This window comes from Felis catus, chromosome A1, assembly GCF_018350175.1.
Source record: "Felis catus isolate Fca126 chromosome A1, F.catus_Fca126_mat1.0, whole genome shotgun sequence".
NCBI classification, from domain to species: domain Eukaryota; kingdom Metazoa; phylum Chordata; class Mammalia; order Carnivora; family Felidae; genus Felis; species Felis catus.
In genome coordinates, this window is record NC_058368.1 from 95253754 (window position 1) to 95262914 (window position 9161).

The 9161-nt window shown below is 47.1% G+C and overlaps 1 long non-coding RNA gene across 2 annotated transcripts in view; it reads left to right on the forward strand.

The window, feature by feature from the left end:
* LOC109499875 overlaps positions 1–8492 on the forward strand; it is a 77240-nt gene extending 68748 nt beyond the window's left edge. The window contains exons 4-7 of one of the 2 annotated variants that reach the window (XR_006598039.1): positions 2676–2773; positions 5895–6370; positions 6658–6798; positions 8299–8492. This is a non-coding gene — a long non-coding RNA (uncharacterized LOC109499875). Of the gene's footprint in view, positions 1–2675; positions 2774–5894; positions 6799–8298 lie in introns of both variants that reach the window. The other variant, XR_006598034.1, reaches the window with a different exon arrangement.
* Positions 8493–9161: the final 669 nt, after the last annotated feature.

The window sequence follows — 9161 nt, forward strand, 5'->3', positions numbered from 1 at the left end:
AGGGATACAATTTGCTCATTTAATGTCGACCGTTCCTCACCTTATCTGCTGTTTTCAATCAGGAATTTCTCTACTTGGGCCTCTCCTTTCCTTAGACCTGAGCTCATCTGCTTCCTTCTTGTTCTAAGATTGAGTCTAGCCACAAATCCCTTGATCTGCTTCCTTCTTGTTCTAAGATTGAGTCCAGCCACAAATCGCTTCACATCTGAGGGTGCGTGTGTGTGACCATCCTGCCCAACTTTCATTCTTCCTTGTTCTCCGTGCCCTAGAGAGCCATTCACTTCGTCTGGGTCAGTCCGTGCAGCTCAGATAGTGAGGACGGTGGCATTTCTGGACCCAGGGCCAGAAGCTGGGACTGGTACCCGTGAATGCCCCATTGCCTCTTGGCCACCATGATTGGTTTGCGACCAGTTGATCATAGCATCATGAGTCTTGGGGTTGGAGAGAGAGAGCTTCTGGAACATGCTCTTTCCCACTGAACTTAAACTGAGCAGGATGTGAGCTGAATGGGCCACGCAGTGGACCCTGCCCGATCCCTGCACCTGGCCAGGCCCAAAGCCACACGTGCCCCGGACATTTTAGCTATAAAAGTCCCCGAAACCCAATTCCCTTCCCCCTACCCCTATCTCCTTGGGCTGGGTTGGGTTTTTAGTCATGTGCAAAAGAGAGAACACTAACATACCTCCCAGGAGGAGGATGATATAACAAACCTGGACGGGTCTTTACTCTTTCCTGCACACCTTCATCTACGTTAGCTAATGTGTTCTTCCAACAACTCTATGCAAGTCAGGACAGTTTATGTTAACTTCCATTTATATTTGGGAGAACTGAGGCTCACGGAAGTTAAATGACTTGCTTAGGGTCATAGCGTGTAAGAAAGGGAGCCTGTGACTGGCCCCTTGACTTGGGCATTGCTGGCCCGTAATCTCCGAGGCCCTTCTCCCACCTCTGAAGGCTGGCACTGGGGGGCCCTGCAGACTTTGCCAGGAGGTGGAGGGGGTTGTCTGAGGCCCGGGGAGGAGCAGAAGAAGGAGATGTCCACTGAATAAACGGGAAATAACCAGCTCCTCATCACGGAGGAGTGCCAGGGTAGAGTTTGGTGAAGTGTCCAAAAGAAGCCATAATTGGGGGAGCAGCGCACCCAGAGCAAAGCCAAGGGCAGGGAGGCTGAGGGAAAGTGACCTTCCTTGGCCACAGAGTGGCCTTGGAGGAAGGAGACGAGGGAGAAAGCCCGGGTGGGAATCTTTCCCTCTCGGTGCTGCCACATTTGCTCCTGGTTCCTTCACGTTCTGGTTCTTTCCTTGCCCCATGTCCCCACCTAGCTCATCTTTTCCCATGGCTCCTGTGCTCAGGACCAATACAGATATGATAGGAATGGAATAGGAATTATTTCCATGCCTCTCTCTCTCTCTCTCTCTCTCTCTTTTTTTTAAATTGGAGGATGGAAGGCATTTTATGTATTACAAAAAGATCACATTCCTGGATGAGGTTTGAAATATTCTCTCTACATTTATCACTGTCTTTGGGGCCCCGGGGATTCAGGACCTCAAACGCCAACCTAATTAAAACAGCTGGGTTCGAGAGTGAAGAGAAAGCCGTGCCAGTTAGCGTGTTGTGTAATTGAGGTCTCTATTTTTTTTTTGTTTTTTCATTTAAGGGATCACCCCCACCGCCTGCCCAAGCGATCACTGTCAGTTCAGGATTTCATGGGTTCCTGGGGAGTGGAGGGGTCATCAGTGAGCTCACTGCCCCCTCCCCTGCTGCACCTAACCTCTGCCAACCCCTCCACCAGCCCACGGTTTTTCTTCTTCAGGCCTTGGCAGGTCGTTTGTCAACGCTGATCTTAATCAGATCACTTTGTAATTGCAGAGGGACTGTCAGGATATTTTTGGTTGTCGTCTCCTAACAAAATGCAGATTGCGTGGCATGTATACATAGAATTACTCTGTAATTCAAAGCAAATTGACATTTAATTTCAATTTAATTACACAGGAATTACAGACATGACAGATACAGTCTAATTAGGAAGCAAAGTTATAAGAATCTGTTTATGGAACGAAAATCCATATCGTGTCACACTTTTAACAGAATCAAAATAATTCCCCTGCGTTTTCGTAGAGCGTATGCAATAGCACCAACAACCATAACGACTAAAGCTACAATTCTGGCCCATCTTACTATGTGTGCATGCGTATATTTTTCGTCCCATTTAATGTCGATTACTCCGTGTGAGGCTGGTCTGCCCATTCCCATGGTGTTGGTGAGACACGCTCACAGTCAGAGAAGGTAGGAATGTGCCCAGCATCCCCCAGTTACAGCAGGTGGGCAAAGGGAGGTTGTGAGTCAGTTCCGTAGACTCTCAGCCCCACACTCAGCACCCTTAAGGTCTCCTTGCCGTCCCGGGAGGCATGGGATAAAATTCCCACTTTGGCCTCCCCTCACTTGGGGTGTTGGTCTGGAAGCTGGAGCTTTTTTCTTCTTCCTTCCTCTTGCTCTCTCTCTCCCTCCCTTCCTCCCCCACTTTCTTCTTCCTTGCACTCACCAAACGAGTCCTTCCTGGACCCCCATTCTTTCAGGCACTTGTACTGGGTCCTGGATGTTCAGTACTGAGGGAAGCCAACAGCGTTGTCGCCTCAATGCGGTTTCCTCTGCCCATTCCCGTCCCCTTCATCTAGGACAACTTGAGTGGCCTCCTGTGCAGTGGACCCAAAGTGCTTACCTGCATGTGCCAGGACTTGTCAGGACACAACCGTGTTCGGAGGGACCAGAGCAGGTGAGGAAAGAGGCACAGAGCCCATTATGTGGTGGTTTCAGCCTCATGAGAGTTTCACCCAGACCTAGGGTCTCCCCAGCTTTCTCTTCTCTTCTAGAGGGTGGGGGGGGGGGTCTTCCCTTTGAAGGAGGCTTTTGTTTGTTTGTTTTTGATTGTTTTTCTTCCTCTGATCCCTCCCCTTGTACAAACCAAATGACAATCTGGTCACTTCCCGGCTTCCCAAAACCCAGGTCCATCTACCTAATGGGACGGTAGAATTTTCTTTCTAGCTAATTAATTTTCTTTAGGCTAATTTGCTTTGATCCTCCCTTATCTCCCCCCTCACCCATTGCTCATTTATTATGATAATCCCTTACCTGGATATAATATTTTATAGTTTGTAACAGACGTTCCCTTACACACTGTCATTTGATCCTTCAACACCAATCTGTAAAGAGGTCAAGTTAATATATTTTTTTAATTTTTAAAAATGTATGTTAGAGAGAGTGAGTGAGCAGGGGAGGAGGGGGGAGAGAGAGAGAGAGAGAGAGAGAGAGAGAGAGAGAGAGAGAGAGAGAGAATTTCAAGCAGGCTCCATGGTCAGCATGGAGTCCGATATGGGGCTTGATCTCACAACCCTGGGATCATGAACTGAGCTGAAATCAAAAGTTGGATGCTCAACTGAGCGAGTCATCCAGGTGGTCCAAGTGAATATTTTTATTATATCCCCTTTATAGGTGGAGAGATCAATAACCAGACGTTCATCACCTCCCATGGCTTATCAGTAGGAGTATTGGCCTCAGACTCAACTCTTCTGAGATTGATGCCAATTTTGCTCTCAGGACATTAGCTTCTTGTCTTTCATTGAAGACCCTTTTTGTTTTTCTTCCTCTTACCCCAAATGTCATTGTTAACAGGGGCACCCGGATGGCTCAGGCAATTAAGCATCTGACTCTTGATTTTGGCTCAGGTCATGATCTCACGGTTTGTGAGTTGGAGCCCCACATTGGGCTCTGCACTGACAGTGTAGAGCCTGCTTGGGATTCTCTTTCACTCTCTCTGTCTCTCTCAAAATAAATAAATCAACCTAAAAAACATATCACCTATACAATCATTTATTTTAATTTTTAAAAACATTAAAAAATGTTTATTTTAAATGAGACTTTATATCACTACCTCAGTGGACAACTAGCATCACTTGATAGAAGGAGAAGGTAAACATTGGGGCACCTGGGTGGCTCAGTCAGTTAAGCATCTGACTTCAGCTCAGGTCGTGATCTCGTGGTTAATGAGTTCGAGCCCCACGTCGGGCTCTGTGCTGACAGTTCAGAGCCTGGAGCCTGCTTGGGATTCTGTGTCTCCTCTCTCTGTGCTTTCCCTGTTCATGCTCTGTCCCTTTCTCTCAAAAATAGATAAACATTAAAAAAAATTAAAAAAAAGAAAGAGAAGGTAAACAATCCAAATACAGTAAAAATGAAGCGTCATCAGTAGATTGTGGCTGGTTACTGTTGCTTGCCCAAGGTTCTTACCTGATGCCAGCTCCTTATTGATGGTTAAACTTAGCCAGAGGGAGATGGGGTGTTAAATGTCTACTACCATTTAGTGGAGACTTTCTCCTTAATGTCACTGGAGGCACTGAAAAGGAATTGAAAATGAAAAGGAAAGCAGAGAACAGTTTTCTCACTGTGTATTCAACATTTTTTGATGTTCTGTGTCCTATTAAAAACACATGCCACCTTTCTGGCCTAACCATTCTATTTCACATGAACTCAACTCCGTATGAACTCAACATACCTACTCGGAATGCCCAGAAGGTCACATCCTGACTGTGGGGTGTCCTAAAAGGATGCTCCTGGGCACAGTTTTCTCTACCAGCTGGAGAAAGACTATGCTTGGGGCCCGAGGCTTTCAGGGCATTGTTTCAGCCTGCTGTGGAGGTAGGTGGTGATTATTGTCTCCTAGATTTCTTTGAGGAATTGTACAGACTTGTGTGTCTTTTTTTTTTTTTTTATTTTCAGAGAGACAGAGAGCACAAGCAGGTGAGGGGCAGAGCGAAGGAAAGACAGAATCCCAAGCAGGTTCCATGCCATCAGCACAGAGCCCAATGCTGGGATTGAATTCACAAACCATGGGATCATGACCTGAGCTGAGATCCAGAGTCAGACGCTTAACCGACCGAGCCACCCAGGCGCCCCAGACTTGTGTATCTTGTAGAGAAATGTACCTTATAGAAAACACATAGGCATAAGGAAAAGTGGGCTTCTCAAGTGTTCTGCAAACCTTGGTGGGATTACTTAACCTCCCCACACTTAGATTTCAGCTTCCTGTCAGTCAGAAGGCCGTGGTTCAGATTTTGTTTGCTTATAGAAGATAGAGGCTCCCCATGCTGAGAAATGGAGCATTTTGAGAAGGACATCAAGTATCACCTTGAAAACACATCTTGAGGGGCGCCTGGGTGGCTCAGTCCGTTAAGCGGCCGACTTCGGCTCAGGTCATGATCTCGCGGTCCGTGAGTTCGAGCCCCACGTCGGGCTCTGTGCTGACAGCTCAGAGCCTGGAGCCTGCTTCAGATTCTGTGTCTCCCTCTCTCTCTGACCCTCCCCCATTCATGCTCTGTCTCTCTCTGTCTCAAAAATAAATAAACGTTAAAAAAATAAAAAAAAAAGAAAACACATCTTGATGAAACGCAAATGACGATCTAAATGAATCAAACCCAAACGATTAATCACATCATTAACATATCAATCATTAAAAAGTGGATTTGATAAAAAAATCAAATAGAACTGCTCCTGTACATAGGTCAGAAATTCATACATAATGCTGCTTAATTTTTTAAAAATATTTATTTTTGAAAGAGAGAGACAGAGCGCACAGGAGAGGGGCAGAGAGAGAGGGAGACGCAGAATCCAAAGTAGTCTCCAGGCTCCAGGCTCGAAGCTGTCACCACAGAGCCCGATGTGGGGCTTGAACCCATGAACTGCGAGATCACGAGCTGGACCGAAGTCAAATGCTTAACCGACTGAGCCCACTCTACCCGCCCCCTGCCCCCCGGTGCCCCCATAATGCTGCTTTAAATTGTTTCTGGAACAAAGCAGATATAAGTAAACAATAACGATAAAATAGCGATAATCTTGTCCCTTAGTGTAATTTCACATGTTAACGTGAAGAGAAGGACACAAGAAAAGATGCTTCCGTTTGCTTGGTGAACCCAGTCTGAACACAAGCAGAGAGCGGCATGTAGGTAATACACGGCCACAGTCGCGGTTCCTGGGATCCTTAACTCCTTGCTCAATTGCTTTCTTAACCTCATGAAAATAAAATCTGGGAGGAAGCAAATCACTTCTAAACACACACAGAGAATTCATCTTCCATGTGCCGGAGAGAGAAATCAAAGAACGCCCTGCCGTCCCTTTGCTTTTCGTCAGTTTGAAAAGAATGTACACAAAAAACAAATCTGAACATGCAAAGGGGTTAGCTCATCAAAAAGGAGATCAGAAGCAATGAGAGAGACTCTCTGCGAAGTACAGGGCGGAGGAGGACCGGGGACTCCGCAAAGAGACAAGTTTGTCATGAGGTGGTGCGGATGGGAGCAAGCAAATGAGAACACGTTTGCAAAAGGTAGGAGGTTATTGACCAGGTCGCACACTCCCCGAGTTTGGGATTAGGAGGTAAGTCTACCCTTCCGCCCTGTGCCAGGAGGTGAGGGACCTTCTCTGTCCGCTGAGGTCTCATGCTGAAGGGTCAGCCTTTTTGCGAATTGGCGGTAGTGGGCACTTGGAAAGCTCCCTGTGGTGGCTCCATTATAAGCAAAACTGTCAAGCGTGTTTTTATTGTATCTCAGTAACCCTTCTCCCTTGGCAGCCTCCCCTTCTGAGTCTCGCTTTACTGCTTTGCTTACTCCAAAGGGAAGATGCCCCGTTCTCTCTGGATCTGAGCCTGTCGCCTCCCTGCGGCTCAGCCCTCAACGGGAAATATCCAATGCCATGTCCTGGGCGGAAGGGACTTAGAGTTCAGCCGGACGATGACCTGAGACACCCTGCCTTCAGGTAGGTGGTGGGTGTCCTCGGGAGGGAGCACGGGAGCCGGTCGTGAGCAGGGGAGCCGATGCTCTGTCTAGAGCGGTCAAGCTGAAGGCACTGCTGGCCTCAGAGCTTGCACAGGAAAGCACTTCTGTGGGGACGCTTCTACCAGCTTCCACCAGCTCCCAGTTTGAACCCTTGCCAGGTCTGATAAAGAATCTGAGAAAGGCAGTGGAATTAAGGTTTTAATGAATATAACGCAGTGTGCTGCCTGTCCTCTCCCAGCTCCCACGCCCACTCCTCACCCCTGCAAGGAAAAGGATTTGCACTCCGAAGAGGCAGCCAGTCATCTGAAGTTGAACTAATGTGTGGTGGGCAGCGCCTGGGTGGCTCAGTTGGTTAAGCCTCTGGCCTTTGATTTTGTCTCAGGTCACGATTCCAGAGTCGTGGGATTGAGCCCCGTGTCGGGCTCCATGCTGAGCGTGGAGCCTGTTTAGGATTCTCTCTCTCCCCGGCTCATGCGTGTTCTCACTCTCAAATTACAATAATAATAGTAATGTGTGGTGGAAATATTCAGGAGAGAAAGGCAGGGTTGTAAAAAAATGGGCACCTTTCAGGTCACCCACCATGGAAAGCAAAGTCACGGAATCGACCCTGAAGTGACACCTTCATTCCCTGCACTCGTACGGTGGCCGGTGCTCATGGCACCTTTGCTCGCTGATCCCAGAATAACCAGCCCCAGGGCACATTCTGAGCATGGCACTTGTGGTCATTGCACTGATTCGCTGGGATTGATAGGGAGTCAAGGCCGGCGGAGAGGCGGTTCCTGGGTAGTCACTGCAGGTGCTGTTGGAGGCTGGGTGAAGGAGGTCCTCGCAGGTTCCCTCCAGAATCCCTCAGAAGGCCTTGATAATTCGGGGCACCCGGGTAGCTCAGTCAGTTGAGCGTATGATTTCGGCTCAGGTCAAGATCTCATGGTTTGTGAATGCTAGCCCTGCGTGGTGCTCACTGCTGTCAGCAGTGTCTCCCTCTCTCTCTGCCTCTCCCTCGTTTGCGCTCTCTCTCCCCCCAAAACAATAAATTAAGAAGAGGAAGAGGGAGAAGGAGGAGGAGGAGGAGGAGAAGGCAGCCTTGAACTTTCCAGCACCACCATGGGAGTCTTCTGCTAAGAAATCTCTTACACTGGAGGCCATGTTGCCAATGGCCCCCAGGCCCCACTGGAAAACTGGATTCCGGTGGTAAGCGTGGTCAGAAAGGCCCGATCTGGGATTCGGGAAGTCTGAATGCTGGTTCCAGTTCCTCCATGTATTAGTTGTGAAACCTTGGTCAAATTACCCAACTCCTCCAGACCTTGATTTTTTTTTTTTTTTTTTTTTTTTTTTGCTGTTAAATAGGTCAGAAAAGAGGATTGTTAAGCTCCTATCAGGGTTGTGTGGAGGCTTAAAATGAGATGCTGTAGGTAAAGGGGTTGGGCAAAGTCCACAACACTTCACACATGCACAGTTATTTCTCTCTGGCTATTTCCAGATGTCAGGTCAGATGCCGTGGAAAATTGGAAAAGCCTATTCTTGCGAATTCCTAGTCTCCTCCTGAATCCAATGGAAAAACAGCAGGCCAATTTTAAACCTATGTATTTCCTATAGTGGAGGTTTTTTAAATGTCAGAATGAAAATTTGACTTAACTCCAGCACTTGATGGAAATAAAATGAAGTCTGCAAGCACGTTAAATGCTTAACCTATCATTTTCTTGCTCTTGGGAAATATATATTAAAGAAAGAAACCCAGCGTGTTGTGTTCTGTTGTCCTGCGTCTATACATAATTAAAGATCTCTTTCACCGTCCAAGATGATTTAAAGTTCAGGGGGAATAAATATCACCACTCTGGCAAATGTGCTAAATGCATGTTTTAATAAACTAAATTTACGCTGCCTGGTTCTTGCAAAATTAGGAATTAGACACATACGCTTTCCAGGAAAAATGGTCAATTTTGCCTGGGTTTCTTCTGGACTAAAACATGACCATGTCCCCAGCGAAGGGACGCGAAAGGAAGCGAAAAGAAACACAAAAAGAGGCTGGCCTATATTTAGCACTGCTTGATGATCTCGGGGCCAGCTGGCGGTAAAGGGAGAAAAAGGATTTGGACTTTGGGTATAGAGGAAGCCTCAAGACTGCAAGACTTAGGAAAAGACCCCATGTTTGGAGGTTTGCAGGTGACATCTATTTTTCTTCCTTGAGTTTGTCTTTGGAATTTCTGAATGCCTTCTGAGGCAACTTTCCCCTTTCTTTTTCTCAACCAATTAATTCTGCTCAACGCATTTAAAATTTTTGATTTGAAATCAAAGACGTTTCTTTCAGCATTGTGTTTGTCTGTTCAGAAGAACCTGCAGTTT